Source organism: Hyperolius riggenbachi, chromosome 10 (assembly GCF_040937935.1).
Source record: "Hyperolius riggenbachi isolate aHypRig1 chromosome 10, aHypRig1.pri, whole genome shotgun sequence".
Classification (NCBI taxonomy): domain Eukaryota; kingdom Metazoa; phylum Chordata; class Amphibia; order Anura; family Hyperoliidae; genus Hyperolius; species Hyperolius riggenbachi.
Window position 1 is genome coordinate 50,059,670 of NC_090655.1, and position 23,095 is coordinate 50,082,764.

The 23,095-nt window shown below is 46.3% G+C and overlaps 1 protein-coding gene across 1 annotated transcript in view; it reads left to right on the top strand.

Moving 5' to 3' along the window:
* Positions 1 to 23,095, top strand: part of LAG3 (lymphocyte activating 3) — a 70,810-nt gene that overhangs the window by 338 nt on the left and 47,377 nt on the right. The gene's annotated exons all lie outside the window — the stretch shown is intronic.

The following is a 23,095-nucleotide window of genomic DNA, read 5'->3' on the forward strand; positions in this document are numbered from 1 at the left end:
TCTATTCTAATCAGTCCAATTGGATTGCGTTAAGCCCCCTCTACACCATTCAATTCCAGGTGCAATCGAATTAAATTAGATTGATTAAATCCGACATGTCCAATCTGGATTTGATCGGTCGTGTGATTGATTTTGGCTAGTTTTCAATGCAAATCAATCACACGATCCTGATTGGACATGTCGGATTTAATCATTCTAATTGAATTTGATCGATCGTGCCTGGAATTGAATGGTGTAGAGGGGGCTATAGATTTTGGGTACTTATCAAAGCAAAATCTATCACAAAATTGATCTGAAACAATTTGGACGTCTACACATGATGCAATTTCTTTTTAAAACTATCTAATAGATCCGTCTATCTGATGGAAAATTTGTACCGTGTAGATGAAGCTTTAGGGTGCCTATACATCTAGCGATGATGGGCAGATTCGTGCAAGAGACAAATCGCTCTCTGTTTGAATCCAATCAGAGAGAGATCTGTTGGCTGCCCATACACTGCAGGCCAATTCCCGATCAATTTCAGCACGAAATCAGGAATCGGCCTTGTGACACTGCCTCACCATCCCAGTCCACTCTCCCCCAAATGTTTTATGTGTCACCGGTGCATTTATACTTTACCTTACTTGTGCTGTATTTCGGCATACACATGGTTGCCGCCGTTATAGCACATGGGTGACATCACACATGTGTCCCACGTGCTAACACAAGGGACCCAAATGCGGATGTTCAGCGGATGGCGTGACAGGTGAAGTGTAAATGCACAGGCACAGAGGGCACATAAAGATTTGGAAGGGATAGTGGGCAAGGGTGAGTTTGTCATCCGTGATTATCGCACACCATTACTGCCAAGCACCTGATCATCCACGTCTGCCCCAGATTTCCCAGCCTATCCAGTCAATACCTTCAACCAATTTTGGCCCGGAACCAGTTTTCATCTGTTATGATAATAATTATCAAATCCATGTATCCCCACCTTTACACTTATCAATAGTACTGGAATATTGTTGAGTCTAAATTATTATGAATTGGTACTGGTATTAATTTTATTATTATATCTAGCAAACAGAAGGCTGTTCAAAAAGTACATGTTGGAGAGAGCAGGGCAGGTAGCCACTACGACAAGGGTAGGGAACTTATGGCTCAGGAGCCAGATGTGGCTCTTTTGATGGCTACATCTGGCTCACAGTTAGGGCTTGATTCACTAAGCTACACTGCCCAAGCAGCACAGCTTAGTGTGACAGCGCAAGCAACATTTTCAAAGTAGGCATGCTACTGCTGTAGCATGCACTACTAACTTACTCTCACTCCCCACAAAACTAATTGTCTCACCCTGGATCCTGTCAGGTCCAGTGACTTTGTAGGAAGAGATCCCCACACTTTGATTGGCTCAATAGGCTGTCAGTCACTTGACAAGCAGTCAATTGGGCCAAGGTGCGGGGATCTCGTCCTACAAAGTGAATCAACCCCCAAGTTAGCTAGCTAATTGTACAAGCTGTTAGTCTGTATTTCTCCTGTCTGGCTCTCAGGGAAATTGTTGATGTTGCTGAAACCCAAGAGAAGCTGAAGACGTGTCTGACACTTCCGCTGCCTGAAGGATCAACTGTGTACACATTACCATGGCAACAGGGACAGCCCTCTACTGCACATGCGTACTGTCCCAGTTTGAAACATATTGTATGGCTCTCACGGAATTACATTTTAAAATATATGACGTTTATGGCTCTCTCAGCCAAAAAGGTTCCTGACCCCTGCCCTAGGATCTGAGTGGGCAAAGAATGTGGTTGATGGTTGGGGAAGCGATAGAACAGCCCTTTTCGACATCCATATGATAAGATTGTTAAAACATCAATCTTTAACCTACTAAATAGCAATTGTTAACACCATAAAATAATAAAAATTATAGCTATTATTACACCTCAAATAATGAATGTAGCAATTGTTTGCTCCCCAAACTTTCAATGCGGCAATTATAACCAAAATAACAAATGCAGCAGTTGTGAACCCCAGATAGCAAATGCAGAAATTATGACCCCCCGACACCAAATGCAGCAGTTATCACCTTCCAGATAACAAAATGCAATCATCATAACCCCCAAAGTAACATAACTAGAAATGATGGCACACCCCTAAATAAATGCAAAAATGATCACTGCAGCAGTTATTTTCACCAAAATAACGAATGCAGCAAATATGACCCCCAAACAATTGCAGCAATCTCTTCCCTTCCATAAATGCAGCAATTAAATACATAAATGCAGCAATTATTGTAAGTCAAATGAGCCATCGTTTTCACTATAAAATTGTGTCCCTTATGCCCCACCATTATAAGAAGTGTGGCCGTTTTGCCTCCCCCATTACAAGAAGTTTGGACCCTGTGTCTCTCTCTTAATAATGAGCATGATCCCTGTGCCCCCCTATAAGTATATCCCTTGTGTCACACTTGTTAAATCTGGCCCCTTTTCACAAACTCATGGAACCACAGGGTTTGTGAAAACCTGGTTGCAGTGTTCTCCCCAGGCTCTTTTAGCCGGGTGCTCCACCCGGCTAGTTTTGGTGAGCACCCGGCTGTCATCAGCTCAACTCCACCTCTGCTGTAAGCAGAAATGTGCAGAGAAGCACTGGCCCTGCATTCTTTCATCTCGCCCCACCTGGCTACTTTTTCATGCCACCCGGCTGGAAAAAAATTCTGGGGAGAACACTGTGGTTGAGAATCCCTGCTATCAGAGGCATAGCAATACGGGATGCAGATGTTGTGACCGCACCAGGACCTTGGACCAGAGGAGCCATCTAGGGACCCTCCCTCAACCTTTGTATTAGCGCTTCAACGGTGCTATGCTGGTAATGATTACTTGTATATATCCTTTAAATTAGTAGTAATCATTGACAAACTTTCCCTCCTCTGCTTACACCTCTCTTACTGTGACTGTCCTAGGCAGGTTTTGTTACACCATATGAATTGTTATGTATAGATTTCTGGGGGGCCCAATGTAAAACTTGCAATGTGGCCCAAAGCTCCTTAGCTACGCCACTGCCTGTTATGGAGGGTATTGTAGGACAGGTTTGGAGGCAGAGAATGTGGGTGTGTAAAGGTGGCTGTAGTTTATGGGCTTTTCCCCCCCACAAATTAGATGGTAGACTTGACAGAAAAATCACATACTGTATAATGTAAATGATGCTAAGATCACCTACTCTCTTGATGGATTTTAGCGATCGTAAATGAATGAGTTGAGACTTTTGCCTGTAAACTGAGCACAGCAGGCGTTAGGTAGGCTCAGGGCCGGTCCGCCCATGAGGCGGGGTGAGGCGGGTTCCTCAGGCGGCAAATTTGGGGGGAGGGGTGGCACCAGCCTGGCCGTGAGTGGGGGGAGTGCCGAGCTGGAGGGGGTAGTGGGCAGGAAGGGGGTATTGGACACAGTGGCGGGGAGGGGGGTCAGACCCACCCCCCTCCCTTGAGTCCCCCTATCTGCACTCCCCCTCCGGCTATTAAGTGCAGCAGCGTACATTGTTAGGCAGCGGGTGTGGATGACTCACCTCTTCCGCGTTCCAGCGTGCGTTCCACTCTCGTCACTTCCTGCAATGCCGCCCACTGTATTGTAAGTGGACTGCATTGCAGGAAGTGACGAGAGTGGAATGCATGCTGGAACGTGGAAGAGGTGAGTCATCACCGCCCGCTGCCTAATATTACTAGCTGCTGTGCTTAATAGCTGGAGGGGGAGCGCAGCTCAGGGGACCCCTCGAGGCTACCTATTCTGGGGGGGTGGGGCGGCGTTTTCTCACAAGTTTGCTTCATGTGGCAAAAAGTCTAGAACTGGCCCTGGGTTGGCTGTAGTATATGGCTTCTTCACCTTCTACTGCATTGTGTAGTGTAAAGCTAGCAGTTATGGCGGCAATTCTGCTGAAACATAATTCAGGCTGGTTGCACTGCATCGCACCGCAGAAATCAGCCTTCAAACAACCTTGCGCCACGGTGCAGCGACAGGGTCATGTGCATAGCGCCGCCCCAGCTAACGATTTACTCCCTGCTGGGCAGGATGAACGTCACTGGGATTGCCATCAGTCCGCGCATGTGCACTGCGTTACACCTCGCTCCCGTCAGGCACACTCGCTGTGTCACTCATTGACTTGCAGTGCTGCATAATCTGTGCCGTAGGCATGAATCATGTGGTAATGTACTGCAGCCTTTGCGTCAGCATTGTGGTGATTGGGATACTTCTGGCCAGGGGCGTAACTACCATGTATGGGGCCCCCCTGCAAAAAAAGATTGCATGGGGCCCTCTAGGTCCCCAGGAACTAGGCAGGGTTTTGGTAAACAAACATCCCTGCCACGCCCTCCCACCATGCAGAGTAGTGCATGTAATATAACCTGCTTCCAGTGCTGCGGGGCTTCTTCATGCATCACCGCACACTCCATCTGCTGCCATTAACTGGCTCCCTATCACATGACTGATGCGATTCATGTGATCGGGAGCTCGGCGAAGGGCAGCAGAGAGTGTAAATATAACGCTCCCTGTGCTACTCTACATGCAGATTGGAGGAGCAGGGCCCCCCCCCCCAAAGCCACCAGGCCCCCCTGCAGTCGCAGGGTCTTTTGTTATGCCCATGCTTCTGGCGCACGAGAACTGTGCAAGTCTCCCTAGACTTGCATGGCCCTTGCGACAGTGAAGTGGCGCAGAGGACTACATGGGGCAACGCAGCGCACAAGTGTACAAGGGGCTCAATGTGAAGAGGTGCAAGGTTGAAACCCAGATCATTTGATCAGTTGAAAAGGTTGGTCTGCAAGTAGCTTTAGGCCTCTTTACCATGAGGAGCAGAAGGCAGGGAATTTGAAAAGCAGCTTCTGGGCAGGCGGCTGAACAAATGCGCAGTTCAGCCTCCCATGGGAAAAAGGCCTAAGGGCTTGTTCACACTATTAGCATTTTTAGCTTTTTAAAAAATGCTAGCGTTTTTAAAAGCGCTGTAAAAGTGCTTGTGCAATGAAATCCAATGTGAGCGTTCTCAAATGAGCGATGAGCTTTCTTTCCGATCGCAAATGTGGGTCCTGCACCATTTTCTGAGCATTTGCGCTTCAATGCAAGGTATAGGAAAACGTGCACGGAAGGCAGTGAGTCACCTGACCTGCATCAGGTCACATTACACACTGACTTGTGTGCACAGGCGCTGGAAGCCCATAGGAGCCCAATAGGTGCTGCAGAAAGGCAGCTAGACATCGCTGGAGGCTCAGTAAGTATTTTAAAAGCCACAAAACAAAATCCCTGTTAGCCCTCAGGCATGCCAGTTAGTTGAGATTTCCGGTTGCATGAGTTCTGGATAACTAGGGCTTTGCTGTATTCAGCATGACTGAAATTCAACACAAACAACCATACAAACTCCATACTGCCCAGGAATTGAGCCTGGGACTTCAGTGCTGCAAGGCGAGAGCACAAGCCTCTTAGCCATGTGCTGCCCTGATGTGGAATTGGTGGAGTTTTATTTTCTTGCAGTTTCAGTGGAAATGGCAGTGTTTCTGTGAAGCCTCAGCTGATCTCCCTGCAGCAGTCACAGACAGCCAGAGGAAATGTGTAGTCATAGATTGCTGAGCACACGTCTGCCTGCCGATGGCAAACCTCTGTGATGAGGTGACCTAGTTCTGCGCCCCGGCGACAGGCTCGCATTGCCCCTGGTGATATGTCGCTGTGATCTGCATGTGCCGGAGATCTGAGAATCCACTCTACTGCAGCCTCCGTCAGACTGGGGAGCGTTTGTCTGCCAGGATCACACGAGAGTCTGGGAGACGCAGATGGAACATGACAGCGTGTGTATGGCTGACCCAGATTCTGCTGCTCGGGCTCCTTGGTGTGATGATAATTGTCTGAGTCAGCCCAGCCGCCACTCTCATCTTTCACACTGCTTAAAGAGGAACACACACTATGAATATTCTGCTTGCAATCTGCTTGTGTATGACACTCACAGATGGACATCTTTTACAAGTCATTGTTTTCTGTGGCAAGAAGGCAGATTTCTCCCATAATCCAACCTCTGTTTTGTCGCAGGGTAACGCTACGCCAATAAAAGTCTATGAAGCATTTCATACCTGGCGCGGTGCGACACGATCCACCGGAGGTGCAGATTCGATTCCCTGCAAAAGCAACAGCGCGTTGTGGGGCAACATGCGCGCTGGTGGAACCGGAAGTCATGTAAGTCTACGGCGACGCAGATTTTTTAAAAACTTTTTTCCCGTTGCAGCTCGCATGCGTATTTTTTTTTATACACTTCCGCACAATTCAATTTTCGGCCACAGGAAGTGAGCGCTGGAAAGCCTCACTTCCTGCTTGGCTTGCAGCCAAAAGGGAGATTACCGCAGCGGTATTCACCATAGGCTTAGGCTTTTATTAGCGGTGTGATGCGATCGTTGCACTGCAGAGCTCCCCCAACGCTGGTTGCCAGTCTGAAACCGGCCTCAGGCTGGTTTCACACTGCAAACTAGCGGAAGCGTTGTGGCGCGCCCGCTGAACCGCATCGCACTGCCAGAAACAGGCCTTCAGGGAGCATCGCGTTATTACATGTATTACATTGCATGTTCCCTGTTTGGCCACCAGCCAAGCAGGAAGTGACCCGCTCTTGTGGTCACTTCCTGTTACGGGTATGCGGAAGCGTATTGTAAAAATATGCTTCCGCACATGCACGCCACGACGTTGCAACACAGACGTTTTAAAAAACCCTGCTTCACCATACACTAACATGACGCAGGTCGCCGGGGGTCACGCACGGTAACGTAGTTCTGTGCTAGTGTTAGATCGGGCACTTCCGGCGCAACGTACCGCAACGTGGGAAGTATGAACTTCCCCATAGGGTTTCATTAGACTTCGGGAGCAGTGCGGCAATTTGCCGCACCGCACCAGTGTGAAAGGTTCCTCAGACTCCAATATGTATAACAATGGTTTGTGATCACAACACCACTAAGGGCCGATTCACACTTTGACGCACACGCAGCAGATGCAGAAATGGTGCAGTAAGCGTATCCAGGCCACTTCATTCATATACCTGCTGTTTTGCATCCGCTCCATTCACTTCGCCACGTGTCCACTTCATCCGCCGTCCTGTCCGCCACCATCAACCGCTGCTGCTGCTTGTCTTGAAACCGATTGAAGTCTGGCAGAAGCATGGGGCTCCCTATTGGATTGTAGGAAAAAAATAACTGGAGCTCTACTCCAAGCAATGTAAACAAAAGATAATATTATCTCCTCTGAGGATGGGGATCAGAAGTGAAGGGCTTTCCATAGAAGAACAAAGTGCTGTGTTTATCTGTTTGAATGCTGACCTGCTACATTTTTTTGTGTGGCATTTTATGCTGTAAATAATCTTTTAGAGCAAAGAGGAAATGCTGAGTTTCATACCATTTTTTTAAGTAAAATGAAGTGACAAACAGCATTACCAAATCCAAAAATAGTTTTTAATAATAACTTTTTCTTTATAAAGCATCAGCATTTCTTTGAAGAATTTTTTCAAATATACTGGAATGTATTTGCTGTATGCAATTCTTATTATTATTTACTGCATGCAATTCTTCTTATTATTATTACTATTAAAGGCACTCCGAGCACCTCTCATGAGTTTAAAGAGACTCCGACCAGTACTGCAAAGTACCTAAAGATGCATACCTTTCTGTAGCTTGTACTCTCCTCTTTCATTTGAATCGCCGTTCTACACCAAATAGTTTTCGTTCAATTGCAATTTAAAAATCGTGGCTGCCATCTTGGCTATGTTATAACTTCCAAATCACCCCTGTCTTCTCTGTTAGAGAAGTGCATCACTGAATTAAGCAGGAAGAGGAAGTGACACGCATGGCCATTGCAAGAGGATCCTCCAGAGGGGTCATAGCACGACTTTGTTGGAAGTCGTCTGGCTTAAAGTCATACCCATGAGAGGTGCTCGGAGTCCCTTTAATTTATTATTGTTACTGATTAATTTGTTGCAGGAATTCTGGGTGGATGTGAAGGATGTTTTCAGGCTAAATAAAGAAAAAGAGCAATAAATTGACCCGACTCCGCTCACTTGGAGGTATCCTTGTAAAGCCCCAAAATTAGGAACTTTAACCCAGGATTGAACTTTATCGTCTGTATTGCTGATATTTTTATAAAACCCCTCCCACAGTGTGATGTCATGACCTTGGTCCTGACAGTTTCCTCTGTGTGAACCTTGTTGCAGTATTTCCCTCTTTGTATAAGACTCTCAATGCATGAACATTCGGCAGAGATCACCTTGGAGAACTAAAGATGGCCACCTGTGATATATTTCAGAATGTAAATTGGGGAGAGGAAAGATTTTGCAATGGGCAAACATTGACTGAATAATTTATAAATTAATATTTCAAAAAAAAAAAAAAAAGCAATTTTCTTTAGTACATTATTTTCACTACAGTTCCTCTTTAAAGGGATACTGTAGGGGGGTCGGGGGAAAATGAGTTGAACTTACCCGGGGCTTCTAATGGTCCCCCGCAGACATCCTGTGTTGGCGCAGCCACTCACCGATGCTCCGGCCCCGCCTCCAGTTCACTTCTGGAATTTCTGACTTTAAAGTCAGAAAAGCACTGCGCCTGCGTTGCCGTGTCCTCGATCCCGCTGATGTCATCAAGAGCGCACAGCGCAGGCCCATTATGGTCTGTGTCTGCGCAGTACACTCCTGGTGACATCAGCAGGAGCGGGGACACGGGCGTGCAGGCGCAGTGGTTTTCTGACTTTAAAGTCATAAATTCCAGAAGTTAACTGGAGGCGGGGCCAGAGCATCGGTGAGTGGCTGCGCCAACACAGGATGTCTACGGGGGACCATTAGAAGCCCCGGGTAAGTTCAGCTCATTTTCCCCCGACCCCCCTACAGTATCCCTTTAAGCTTCAATCTTAACCAACTTCACACGCACATAAGAATGTGTCTGCCTGCAGGCCCAGCAATCATTCTGGATCCAGAGATGTATTTTTTTTTTAAATTAAATGAATTGGTTGGGGCTGATGACGAAAAAGTATGCTTCCTGGTAATTAACATACATTAGTGTGCAATGATGCTCCTATACATTGCAATAGAAAGAGGCAGATATTGGATTCAGTGATAATGAAGTGCAATACATTGATTATTGCTAACCTAAAGTTACACAAATGTCAAAAATCCTTAACCCTTCACACACGCATTTATAAGTAACAGCCACAAAAGGGCATTAGTCAGGCATACAGTCCATTCACAGGTATTCCTGTATTACAATAGGAAAAATGGTCTTTAAAGGGAACCAGAGATGAAGCACCCTCATGTATTTTACCATATATATCAGTGAGAACATTAGAGAAAACACCTACCCTGCTCTCGGCATCATCCTTCACTGCTCAGCCTGCTTGTTATCAGCCCTGATAAAATCCCCGGCTGAGCATTTAGTCTGGCTTTGCTCAGGAGTCATTATAGCAGAGCCAGAAAGGGGCAGGCTTGGGCTTGAAAAGACTGATCAAAGCCAGACTGAATGCTCAGTCGGGGAATTTATCAGGGCTGATATCAAGCTGGCTGAACAGTGAAGAATAAAACAGAGAGCAGGGTAGGTGTTTTCTCCAATGTTCTCACTGATATATATGGTAAAATACATGAGGGTGCTTCGTCTCTGGTTCACGTTACATTTTTTTTAAATGCAGTTAAACGACAGATAAAGTATCTACCTATCGGTACTGGAAATGTACAAATATACACAGAGCAGTGAATTTCCTGCTGGGGTTTCCAGGTAGTCACTAGTGAAGTGTGCAAGCAGCTCACCTATGCAGGTGAACTGCTCACAGCGAAGCTATGGGCAACCTGGCCCTGTACTACCGGGTCGCAATGTCCCGCAGTAGTACGCATGCCCTGGCCCAGACACGTTCATTAGTACTCATGCCCTGGCCGGGCGGTGCACGTCCTTGATTGTGCGCCTGTGGCCAGGCATGCTTTGCGCATGAGCGTGACTTCACTAAGCGTGCCCATCCACAGGCGCGCTATCAAGGATGCGCATCGCTGGGCATGCGTACTAATGAACACGAACCGGGCCAGGGCATGCGTACTACTACTAGTTCACACAGTATCCTGATATTTTTATCCTAATATTAAAAGCTGCCCATTCTTTGGACTTGTGTATGTTTGGACGTGTCTTCAGGGCCCTTTTCACCCCCAGTGGACCCTGGGGCAAAGGTAACCTGGGGCCCCCATCCCCTGTCCCCACCCCCCAGCAAGTTCTGGACCAGCTGGCTGCTGCACCTCCTGACATCTCCCTTAACTTTTCTGCACTTCCCGGGGTGCGCCGCTGGGCCCTCATGCTGCCGGACCACAGGTCTCCCCCTGTATTGTTCCCTGCTGAGTGCACAAAATCTGTTATCGGGACCCTGCACAATAGCAGCTTTGTATTTCACTTGTCCCATTGAGGGGGAGGTTGGGGTCCTCAGCAGCACTCGTCCTTGATGGAAACGCTGGCTCTGGGTGCCATCCATACTTGGCTGCAAGCACCCGACATTGCAGTAGGAGGTGTGCCTCATTTCTACCATAGCCAGGGCTGGTTCTCTTATGAAGCAAGGTGAAATATTTGAAGGGGGGGGGGGGGCATCCTAACAAATTTGCCTCAGGCAGCAAAAAGTCTTGAACCGGCTCTGACCACAGCTGAACATGGCTGCCCTGTGAGGCTGAGGGATGGTTCACACATACGCTCTCTGTTACCTCATGCTGAGAATCAGCTGCCTGTTATTTACAAGGTGTTGCCTGAGACATTTCAGAAGAAAACCACAAGATGGAGAGATACACAAGAGCTTCAAGAAAAACATAAAGTGTGATGAAATGTACTACTGTGAGGGCGAATTGGAAAAATGTCCTCTGACTAACAGGGCGTTTTATATATTTATACATTTCTATATAGAGAGAGAAAGAAACTGACACATTTTCCATGCGCTTCGCTCATAAACATATCAATAGCAGCTTACTGAATGTATTATTGTTATTACGGCAATTATTGTAATTGTCTTATTGTTAATGCTGTAGAGAACAATTAAACCTAGAAGTGAATAAAGAAACTTGTTTAAAGGAAATTTTAAGCCTACAAAAAAACCCTCCAGCCCACAGCGGCAACCCCCTCTAAGCTGGCCAGCCACGCGACCCCCGTGCACAGCAGCGTTCTGACATGTGCAACGGAAGCGCAATCAGGGTGCACACGGCTCTGGTCCATGCATGCCCATTAGCCTGCGATTGCTGCAACTGGCCAGCTTTGAGAGGTCGTCACTGCTTGCTGGAGGGCCGCAGAAGTATGGCGTGGGCACAGGATGACTGCAGGGGGCTGCAAGAAGCATGCACCGACTGGAGAATTTTTCGGGGCCAGTTACAAGTGAAGGAGAAAGTGACTGAGGTCGACACAGGAGCAATCAGCCCAGAAGAGGCTGCAGGAACCTCCAGGTATGTATACATTTTTTAAGGGGCCCCATCTCAGGTACACTTGACTTTAACCACTTCAGCCTTCAGTCGTTTTCACTTTATGCATCCAAGCAATGTTCACCTCCCATTCATTAGCCTATAACTTTATTACTACTTATCACAATGAACTGATCTATATCTTGTTTTTTCTGCCACCAATTAGGCTTTCTTTGGGTGGTACATTTTGCTAAGAGCCACTTTACTGTAAATGCATTTTCACAGGAAGAATAAGAAAAAAACAGAAAAAAATCATTATTTCTCAGTTTTTGGCCATTCTAGTTTTAAAATAATACATGCCTCCATAATTAAAACCCACGTATTGTATTTGCCTAGTAGTCCCGGGTATTACACCATCTAAATTATGTCCCTATCACAATGTATGGCGACAATATTTTATTTAGAAATAAAAGTGCATTTTTTCCGTTTTGCATCCATCACTATTTAAAAGCTTATAATTAAAAAAAATTAGAAATATTTAATCTTTACATTGATATTTTAAAAGTTTAGACCCTTAGGTAAATATTTACGTGTTTTTTTATTTTTTATTGTAATGTTTTTGTTTCTTTTAATTAAACATTTTATTTGGGTATTTTTGGGAGGGTGGGATGTAAATTGTAATTTCTTTATGTAAATATTTGTTAATTTTTTTTTTTTTTTTTAAATTTAGGTGTAGTTTTACTATTTGGCGACAAGATGGCAGCCGTGAGTTTATTTACATTATGTAACTCTAAGCGTAACATGTACGCTTAGAGGGACGTAGGGGGACAGAAGAGTCAGAAAAAGCGAGGCTTCCCAGAGAAGCCGTCGCTTTTTCTGCCGGGGAAAGGGATCACTGATCGGGCACCATGGCCCGATTCATTGATCCCTCGGCTAACGAACCCGCGGGCTAGGGGCACATGGCTTAAATGGTTAAGTAACCCTTTAAGTATGTATAAAGGAAAAGGGGCAGCTTGAATCAAAGCAGTTAAAGGACAACTGAAGTGAGAGGGATAAGGAGGCTGCCATTTTTATTTCCTTTTAAGCAATACCAGTTGCCTGGCTGTCCTGCTGATCCTCTGCCTCTAATACTTTTAGCCATAGACCCTGAACAAGCATGCAGCAGATCTGGTGTTTCTGACATTATTGTCAGATCTGACAAGATTAGATTAGCCGCATGCTTGTTACTGGTGTGATTCAGACAATACTGCAGCCAAATAGACCAGCAGGGCTGCGGGGTAATGGCTATACTGGGGCACTACCTACCCATACTAGGGCGCTATACTGGGGCACTATACTAGCTATACTGGGGCACTATACTAGCTATACTGGGGCACTATACTAGTTATACTAGGCACTATACTAGCTATACTGGGCACTATACTACCTATACTGGGCACTATACTACCTATACTGGGCACTATACTAGCTATACTGGGCACTATACTAGGCACTATACTAGCTATACTGGGGCACTGCCTACCCATACTGGGCACTAGACTAGCTATACTGGGGCACTACCTATCCATACTGGGCACTATACTAGCTATACTGGGCACTATACTAGCTATACTGGGGCACTGTACTAGCTATACTGGGCACTATACTAGCTATACTGGGGCACTATACTAGCTATACTGGGCACTATACTAGCTATACTGGGCACTATACTAGCTATACTGGGCACTATACTAGCTATACTGGGGCACTACCTACCCATACTGGGCACTATACTAGCTATACTGGGCACTTTACTAGCTATACTGGGGCACTACCTACCCATACTGGACACTATATTAGCTATACTGGGGTAACTATACTAGCCATACTGGGGGCAACTAATCTCCCTATACCGGGGCAACTATGCTAGCTATGCCGCCGCACCCCAGCCCTCCCCCCTGGTAACCCGCTGCGCACGACACTGTCCACTAGGACGCACCACCGCAACCCGAAGCACATATTTTAAATTTTAAAATTTTTACCGCCATAGTGCCCCTTTAAGTACTGTCTTACTGCACATGAACGAGGAGGATGGCCTATGCCTGTGCAGTACCATAAAGCCACTCGTGATCCTTACCATCTCCAGTCCCATGTCTTTCCAGTCCAGACCATCCTCCGCTTCGGCCACTTGCTCTTGTTTCAGATGATGTGCAGTACAAGGAGAAGGTGGAGAGCAGGCGGCTGAAGCGGAGGATGGTCTGGACTGAGGGGACACAGAGCTGCACAAGGTAAGGATCTAGCATGTATAGGAGGGGGTCCTAGGTGAGCAGAGACGGTTATAGACCTTTTGCTGCCTGAGGAAAACTTGTGAGGATGCGCCCCCTCCTCAGTCAGGACAACAATGCTGCCTCTTCCCTTCTGCTGTGCAAGTCAAATGAAACACTGCTGCTCTCCTGTCTCCCCCCTCCTCACTCACTGTCAGACTTCTCACACAGCACAATAAGCTGCTTTTCCCCAATAATGACCTTTTGAAATCGCTCTCCTCTCGCATCTCCTCCTACTCTGACTGCATGCTGTTACAAAAATGCTGCCCCTGTAATCTCTGCGCCTGATGCAAATGTTTCACCTTGCTTCATGAGAGAACTGGCCTTGTAGGTGAGAGACAGAGGAAAGACCCGGGCCATCTCCCCGATGCACAGTGCTAATGCTTAAAGGGAACCTAAACTGAGAGGGATATGGATGTTACCTTTTAAACAATACCAGTTGCCTGGCAGTCCTGCTGATCTCTTTGGCTACAGTAGTGGCTGAATCACAGACCTTAAACATGCAGCTAATCCAGTCTGACTTCAGTCAGAGCACCTGATCTGCATGCTTGTTGAGGGGCTGGGAGAGTCAGGCAACCGGTATTTTATTAAAAGGAAAAATCCATATCCTCAGTTTAGGTTACCAGTTCTGGATGTGGTAGATCGCAAGTTTTTTTTATGGAGGAGGGGACTGTGCACACACGCATGGGGGGGGGGGGGGGATAAAGCACCTACCTAACACTCCTCAGTGTGTGTGTAGGGGGGGGGGGGGGGGATGGACGATGGAAAGACAATCTATTACTACTTATACTTACTACTATCTGGAGGGGTGAAGGAGAACAGGCAAAATAGATCTACAACTGGGGGCACAAAGCAGGGGCTGCCTATTAATGCTTTATGCGGGTGGGTGGCGCCAGGTGACACCAACCCTAGTGACGTCTCTGTTTTGACCCTGGCTCTGAGGAACACATTATCTGGAGGTACATGTCTATTGTGTGTGACAAACAACACCAGGTAAAAGCGGAAGAAGGTGCATCATTATAAATCAAGGGACCCCGGAAAAATGTTGTTGACGCCGCCTCTCTAACATTACAAGCTGCGGAGGCTGCTTCTCTGTCAGCTTCTCCACAGAATGGAAGCACTGAGAAGGTCATTGGTGGGCTTGTCCCATGTAGGGTGAGCAGACTGTGAGTGGAAACAACCCCTATTACTTGGATATGTACTGTGCTGAAGGGTAGTATACTGAAGCTGTATTATTAATCATGCCATATGCTTAAAGCAAACCTGTTCTGAAAATAAACTGATGAGATCTTAATTGTTTCTGTAATCCCACAACTAAATATGACTTTCCTAGAATCCCATAGTCTCAGTTTGTGTTTAAAAGCTAAAAATTTAAAGGGAAGGTCCAGAATAAATAAAAAGTAAAAATCTACTTCCTCTAGTCCCCGGCAGCCATCCTGTGCCCTCGCCGCAGCCTCCCGATCTCCACCGATTCAGATGCCGATCTCGCCAGGTCGGCATCTGCTTGTGCTTCACCATGAGTTGCACTGACATCATCCGGACTGTACTGTGCAGAACTACTGCACCTGCGTATGACAGTCCAGATGACATCAGCACGACTACGTGAGCCGCACGCTGGAACGCAAGTAAACCTCTTGTACCAGAGGGGACTCCGGGCCACCGGCGGGGAGCGGAGCTGCAGCGAGGGTAGAAGATGGCTGCCAGGTGCTGGAGGAAGCCCCAGGTAAGTAGATTTTTCCTTTTTATTCATCCTGGATGTTTCCTTTAAGTTTAATCTTAACTATTTTCTTTTTTAGCTATTGACTGCACTCGAAGTGTTTCTTTGCCATGGCCTATAATTAGTTATCAGTTAGAGTTACACTCTCTAAAGATAAAGTTTCATTTACATACCTGTATTTTTAACCCTTAAAGCGGATCCAAGATGAAAAACTAACAAGTAACTTGTCTATATATCTTATCTAAACTTTAGATAGTTTACACAGCAAATCTGGCTGCAAACAGCTTCAACAGTTTTAGATGATTTTTTCCTGTGATACAATGAGAGCGGCCATGTTCTGTTTGTCATCGTTACACAGGTAATCTGCAACTGCATCTCCACCCCTCAGCCTGTGAAAAATTCACTACCCCCCTCCCCTCTGCCTCTGAAATCTCTGGCTAGTAACCTCCTCCTCCTCCTGCCCAGACTGAGCTCCCATAAGCCCTTGCTACATGGGTCTGAGTGCCTTGGAGTTTTGGAGAAGCTGTGGGCGAGGCTTGTTTAGTTTATAGGGAATTAGAGTATTAAAACAAAACAAAAAGTATTTGGCTTGAGGAATGCCCTATAAACAATATGTAAGGAACACAATTATGCAATGAATGAAAGTTCATCTCGGATCCACTTTAACAGTGACAAAAAAGGAGCACAGCTTAGTTCTAAGTAGTACATGGTTACATAGCTATTTGGGTTGAAAAAAGACACACGTCCATCGAGTTCAACCAGAAAATAAAGTACAAGACTAGGCTGCACCCTCACATATCGCTGTTGATCCAGAGGAAGGCAAAAAAACCCTTACAAGGCATGGTCCAATTAGCCCCAAAAGGGAAAAAAAATCCTTCCAGACTCCAGATGGCAATCAGATAAAATTCCTGGATCAATAACATCGGGAATTACCTAGTAATTGTAGCCATGGATGTCTTTCAACGCAAGGAAAGCATCTAAGCCCCCTTTAAATGCAGGTATAGAGTTTGCCATAACTACTTCCTGTGGCAATGCATTCCACATCTTAATCACTCTTACTGTAAAGAACCCTTTCCTAAATAAATGGCTAAACCATTTTTCCTCCGTGCGCAGATCATGTCCCTAGTCCTTTGTAAAAACCTAGTGACAAAAACCTCATCCGCCAAGCCTTTATATTGCCCTCTGACGTATTTATACATGTTAATTAGATCCCCTCTAAAGGCTCATACACACATCAGACTATAGTCTTTGGAAAATGAAAGATCACAGACCAATCTTACCACTCTTCATGTAGTATGAGAGTCATACTCTACACAGTCTTTTCTATGGAGCTGAACTCCACATCAGAACATTCATCTGCAGATCAAGCAATCATCCGCAGATCTGAAAATCCATCCTGGTGGATCTGATCTGCAGATGAATGTCAGTTAAATCATGTGTGTATGATGATCTGCAGATCTCATAGACTATCATTGCAATTTGCAGGAATGGATTTTTGGCAGGAACAGATCTTTTGCAGCTACTGATCTTTTGTGTCTGTACAGCATCTGTGTGTGCAGCATCTTGCAAAGGTTTTATCTGATGTGGAGTTCAGCTCCATAGAATAGACTGTGTAGGTATGGCTCTCATACTACATGAAGGGTGGTAAGATTGGTCTGTGATCTTTTATTTTCCAAAGACTATGGTCTGATGTTTGTATGCACCTTAAGGGATCTTTTCTCCAGACTAAACAAACCCAGTTTATTTAACCTTTCTTGGTAAGCGAGACCTTCCATCCCTCGTATCAATTTTGTTGCTCGTCTCTGCACCTGCTCTAAAACTGCAATATCTTTTTTGTAATGTGGTGCCCAGAACTGAATTCCATATTCCAGATGTGGCCTTACTAGAGAGTTAAACAGGGGCAATATTATGCTAGCATCTCGAGTTTTTATTTCCCTTTTAATGCATCCCAACATTTTATTAGCTTTAGCTGCAACGGCTTGCCTTTGAATACGATTATTTAACTTGCTGTCGATGAGTACTCCTAAGTCCTTCTCCAAGTATGATGTCCCCAACTGTATCCCATTTATTTTGTATGGTGCTAGACCATTGGTACGACCAAAATGCATGACTTTACATTTTTCAACATTGAATTTCATCTGCCATTTATGTGCCCTTATATACAAAACCTATCCAGATCCTGCTGCAATATGTCACTATCTTCCTGAGAGTTGATGATTCTGCACAATTTTGTATCATCTTGTGATGATTTGCTCAGCTGCCTGTGCAGGCAGGCAGCCTTTTGACCATTGTGTAGGTTTGCATGCTGCAGGACTCTGGAAAGAAGAGCTTCTGTCAGTTTTGCAGCTTGTGCTTGCTGAGGAATTTGCATACGTTGTCATGCAAATTGCCTGGCCACATTCATTGGAGGCGTGTACTATAAGTACTATGTCTTTCCCACAATGCTTGGCTGGTCATAAGGATTTCGTCCTATGTAACACTCCTGGTGGGGTGTCAACCTTACTCTCTGTTTGAAGATCAGCTTAGAGTAATTCCTGGAAACTGTGCTAGGCAGATTTCCCTAGTGCAGTTAGGATTGTTTATCTGTTTTGTTTGTCTGTTGCGATTGTCCTGTCCCAGCGGTGGTCGATAGGAAGTCGTTCTGATCTCTGTTCTTGGAGCATAGCTGGTGCAGCGGTTGCTACCAGCTATCTCTTCTGTTCTGCCTCTCTGGATCGCGCTAGCCACTTTTTTCGCTAGCGCTGTGGATCCTTCTGTTCTGTCTCCTGGGATCGCGCTAGCCACTTTTCGCTAACGCTGTGGATCCTTCTGTTCTGTCTTCCTGGATCGCGCTAGCCACTTTCGCTAGTGCTGTGGATCCTATCTCTCGCTTGTCCCTGTTTTCGTGTGTCTGTCTTGTCTGCTACGATCGCTTGCTGGAGGCTCGGTGAGGTAACCGTTAACCACCCTGGCGTTCTGATTAAATCGCCAGGGTGGCTGCGGGAGGGTTTTTTTTAAATTAAAAAAAAACTATTTCATGCAGCCAACTGAAAGTTGGCTGCATGAAAGCCCACTAGAGGGCGCTCCGGAGGCGTTCTTCCGATCGCCTCCGGCGGCCAGAAGTAACACGGAAGGCCGCAATAAGCGGCCTTCCGTGTTTCGCTTACCTCGTCGCCATGGCGACGAGCGGAGTGACGTCATGGACGTCAGCCGACGTCCTGACGTCAGCCGCCTCCGATCCAGCCCTTAGCGCTGGCCGGAACTGTTTGTTCCGGCTACGCTGGGCTCGGGCGGCTGGGGGGACCCTCTTTCGCCGCTGCACGCGGCGGATCGCCGCGCTGCAGCGGCGATCAGGCAGCACACGCGGCTGGCAAAGTGCCGGCTGCGTGTGCTGCTTTTTATTTGGTGAAAATCGGCCCAGCAGGGCCTGAGCGGCAGCCTCTGGCGGTGTTGGACGAGCTGAGCTCGTCCAGACCGCTCAGCTGGTTAAGCAAGCGCTCGCGTCCTCTGTTTCATGTTTGTCTGTTAATGGTTAGTTAGGCGTGCTTGTCTCTATTGTGCTTATCACGTGGAGACCGCGCATAACCGCGTGCACTGTTGCGAATGAGTGCGGTGTTCGCGGTTAGCTAGCGTTTGTTATTTTCCGTATCTCCTCATTGTATTATTTGCTGTGCCTTTGCTAACCTCGTATTCTATTCTGATCTGCCTTGTGTCACGTCTGGCGATCGCACCTCTCGCGATCGCGTTCCTATTTTCCTATCTGCTGTTGTGTGTGCGCGGTCGCGGAGTGGCGACTGGATTGGCGCACACACATACAACCTGTCCCTTTGCTCGTTCTCATTTGCAATCGCCTCTCTTGCGATTGCGTTCTGCGCTTCGTACAATTCCTGTCTGGCATTTGTGGAGGTACAGAGGATTGGTTCCTCTGCACTCCCCAGCGCCATCTGCCGAAAGGAATTTCCCTCTACAGGTGCGTAGCACCTTTTGCTGGGTGCCTGCAATTACACGCTTGTGGAGGATTTCCGCCGTGTCAGCGCACGCATTGTGCGCTGATCACAGAGCAAGTTCCACAATCGTTACAGTATGACCAGCCCAACCCAAAACCCCAGTGTAGACGGAATTTCTGATTTGTACGATTTTGTCGAGTTTGGGTCCTGCGTCTTTAAGAGCTTTAAAAGGCTAAATTCAGAGACCAAGGCGGAATTTCTTTCTGAATGTGTGAGGTTTTGCCTGAATCCCACCTTTCAGATTTCTGATCCGTCCACGTCGGCTCTTCTGTTTGCCTATGTGCTCTTAAAAAACGATTTGTTCACCTGGGCATATGATGTGCTAAAAACCAATTCTTGGAATGATAATCTGTATCAGTTTCTTGCAGTGATATTCTCTCACTGGTTTAAACTGCCTGGCTTACCACCTGCTCTGATTGATTGTGTAGCTGCTGATAAGTCAGCTGATCTTTCCCTTCCATGCAAAACCTTTCAGTATGACAATCAGTTCAATGTGTCAGTTGCCACTTCAGGTTTTAAAAAGCAGCCATCCAAAGTCTCTAAGTCTAAACGTAAAAGATCTAGGAAGGCTTCCCAGCGGAAAGATCCGTTGCCCATAGCAACCACAAATATAGAGGTTATTTCTGTCAAGTCTGAAATGTGCAAAACCATTCAGTATAACAATGATAGAGTCCACCCTGGGTGGAGGGTTGTTACCCTATTTTCCTGTCTACAGAGAGTGACTTTTTATTCCTGAGTGGGGTCAGGATTGTTCTTCCCACCTGCCTATACAGTGGTTGCCTATTGGTAACCCTGGTTTGTAAGTATAATTTTAACTTCTCATTTATTTTGTTGTCCCCAAGACGAATTACACTATTGTGGCTCTTGGTGTCCCTCTGCTTTATTTTCTTTCAAGTATAACAATGATGTTTTGTCTCCTGTTTTTTTGTCTCAATCCAGAGCTTATGTGGATCCTGCTATAGGTAGGATCGCACACTATATTAAAGCAGTTAAAAAATCTGTTCTTGTTCCTGAACTCCACCCATATGGAGATTATCTAGATACTGGCCTGTTTGAACCCCCATTTGCTTCCTGGGATGTTGGGGCCTTGCTGGAAGAATTCGATTTTGATTGGAAAGCCTTTTGCGATTTTTACATCGCAAAAAGCGAAAATGTCTTGAATGTTAGTCTCGATTCAATGTACCTTCTGATTGATTCCGATGAATGTGACAAGGATGATGTGGATCTGGTGATTTATGTGTGGCAGACGATTTTGGATGAGTTGCACATACACCAACCAATTAATTCCAATAAAGAGACATCGTTGTCGGATGATTGTTCCTGCCTTTCTGGGGTAAAGCATGAGAGTCTTGACTTTGTGCAATCTGAAATGAATGAGTGTGCCGCTGTGGTTGATTCCTGTGCGAATCCTGAAGGATTCTCTCCTGACATTGTGCAGTTTGAATCTGTGCGATCTGATGCCTGTTTCTTGGATGTTCCTGCTGATTGTGATCGGCATGAGTCTGCCGGTTTCCTCAAGGATGTGTGGGATACTTTTTCATTTAGAAACAGATCTTTGAGATCTTCTGTCTGTGACCCTGCTATGGGGAAAATTTCTCGACTATGCGGCGTCAAAAGTAAAATTAATATGCCTAATAAAGTTTATCCTGTTGATGTCGCTATTTCTTCTGCAAATGATTCCCTGTCTCACCCTGTTCTCACCTGTAAGGGCCCGTTGCCTGGAGACAGTTGCTCCAGTGTTTCGGTCCTAGATGCCTTGCAGTCTGCTCCGCAGATCGCGGAGGTTTGCGCTATGGAAGCATCAGTTTCACAACCTAAAGTGAATTTTGATTCGCAGGTTTTGCGTTCTCAATCCTCGGATTCTACATTGTTGGCCGAATCTAAGAGTGAGACAGCGCTTCGGTTTTGCGAATCTGATGCTGAACCTTCTTTGCCTTATTCAGAGACGCTTTCTCTGAGCCTGCCCTGTACCATGAATAACAAAATGATGTCCAATCACACTGACATTTGGGAGTCCCTTTCTTGCTTTGAAGAAAGTTCTGACTCTCCACCCTGTACTCTGGATGAGTCAATATTGCCTTGTACAATATCTCCTGCCCTGCCCCTAGAGGCTCGTCTAGGTATTGCTGCCATTTTTACCTGTCTTTCTGCAGTTTTGGAGTTGCAAGCTAGTTTGACTGCTACGCAGAATTCTGGGTGCAGCGAGATTAAAGTTAGGGAGTCAGTGTGTGGTCCAGTGAATATTCCTGTACGTTCCACTCATGATGATGAAATTCAGTCTCAGTTTATGGTGGAACCTTCCCTGGGACATCTGCCCTGTTCTCAAAATAAAGTTCCAGTTTTGCCCTGTAACATGGATAGTACAGAATCCTTCTTAGAAAACTTGAAAAATGATGTTCCTGAGGTCTTGTTTGATGTTCTGGAGGTCTCCGAGTTCCTCCCAAAGGGTGCAGAACTTGTAGGAGATGTCTCCTGCCCCCCAAGTCCTTCTGAGGTGTTACCCTCTTCCGTAGGCATTGCTGCCTTGCTGGCTACCTTTTCAGCTCTGATGGAGCTTCACTCATATGTAGTCAATGATGATATTATTGTCACAGAAATGTCTGAATTTGTATCCGAGACTTCTTTTGAAAGTCCAGTGCCTGTGACCTCCACTCATGATGATTCTCTGTCTGGTACTGGTTTTGGTCTTGTCATGCCGGACTCTGAGGTTGGCAGTTCCCCGACATGTCCTGAGATTTCTCCTGTGCTGGTGTACCCCAGTGTGCTCTGTGACCCAGAAAGCCCAAGTGTGCCTCGGTTACCAGCGTACTCAGATGCTTCCTCGGTGGAGACATGCTCTGATATGGCCTGCCTGCTTGCATGCCCAGAAGTGGTCCCTGAAAGTCTTGATCTTAATGGGTGTCCTCGTAATTCTGAATCTGGAATTGTCATTGGTTCCATGGGGGTTCTTGGTAATTCTCCATGTGAGCCTGGTGATTGTTCTGCCCTCTTGGGATCTCTGTGGAGCTTCAAAAGGTTCTGGGAGATTCCGGGAGAAATTTTGCTTGGTCCCCTGGATAAGATCAACGGTGGCTTTTGTGTTGTAAGGGACACTTCGAACAGGTATTGTGGCAGGTTTGGTATTTTCGGACGCTCTTTGGAAGGTGGTGGGTATTGTCTGGAGGGTGTCGATGGCTTCTTCTCTGGCGTTCACAGTCCTGATGGGTGTTATACTGAGACTGGTGGTACTGATGGGCATGTTTCGGTGGCTTCTGTTTCCGATGAGGTCGGTTTCGGGTGGACTGACTCTGGAATTGGACCTTTTCGGGCTGCCCCGACCTTCATGAGTCTTCAGTTTGAGTCTGTTGCTAATAGCAGTTATGAGGGTCGTCTGGAATTTGACCCTGGAGGGGGGGGGGGGTACTGTGATGATTTGCTCAGCTGCCTGTGCAGGACTCTGGAAAGAAGAGCTTCTGTCAGTTTTGCAGCTTGTGCTTGCTGAGGAATTTGCATACGTTGTCATGCAAATTGCCTGGCCACATTCATTGGAGGCGTGTACTATAAGTACTATGTCTTTCCCACAATGCTTGGCTGGTCATAAGGATTTCGTTCTATGTAACACTCCTGGTGGGGTGTCAGTCTTACTCTCTGTTTGAAGATCAGCTTAGAGTAATTCCTGGAAACTGTGCTAGGCAGATTTCCCTAGTGCAGTTAGGATTGTTTATCTGTTTTGTTTGTCT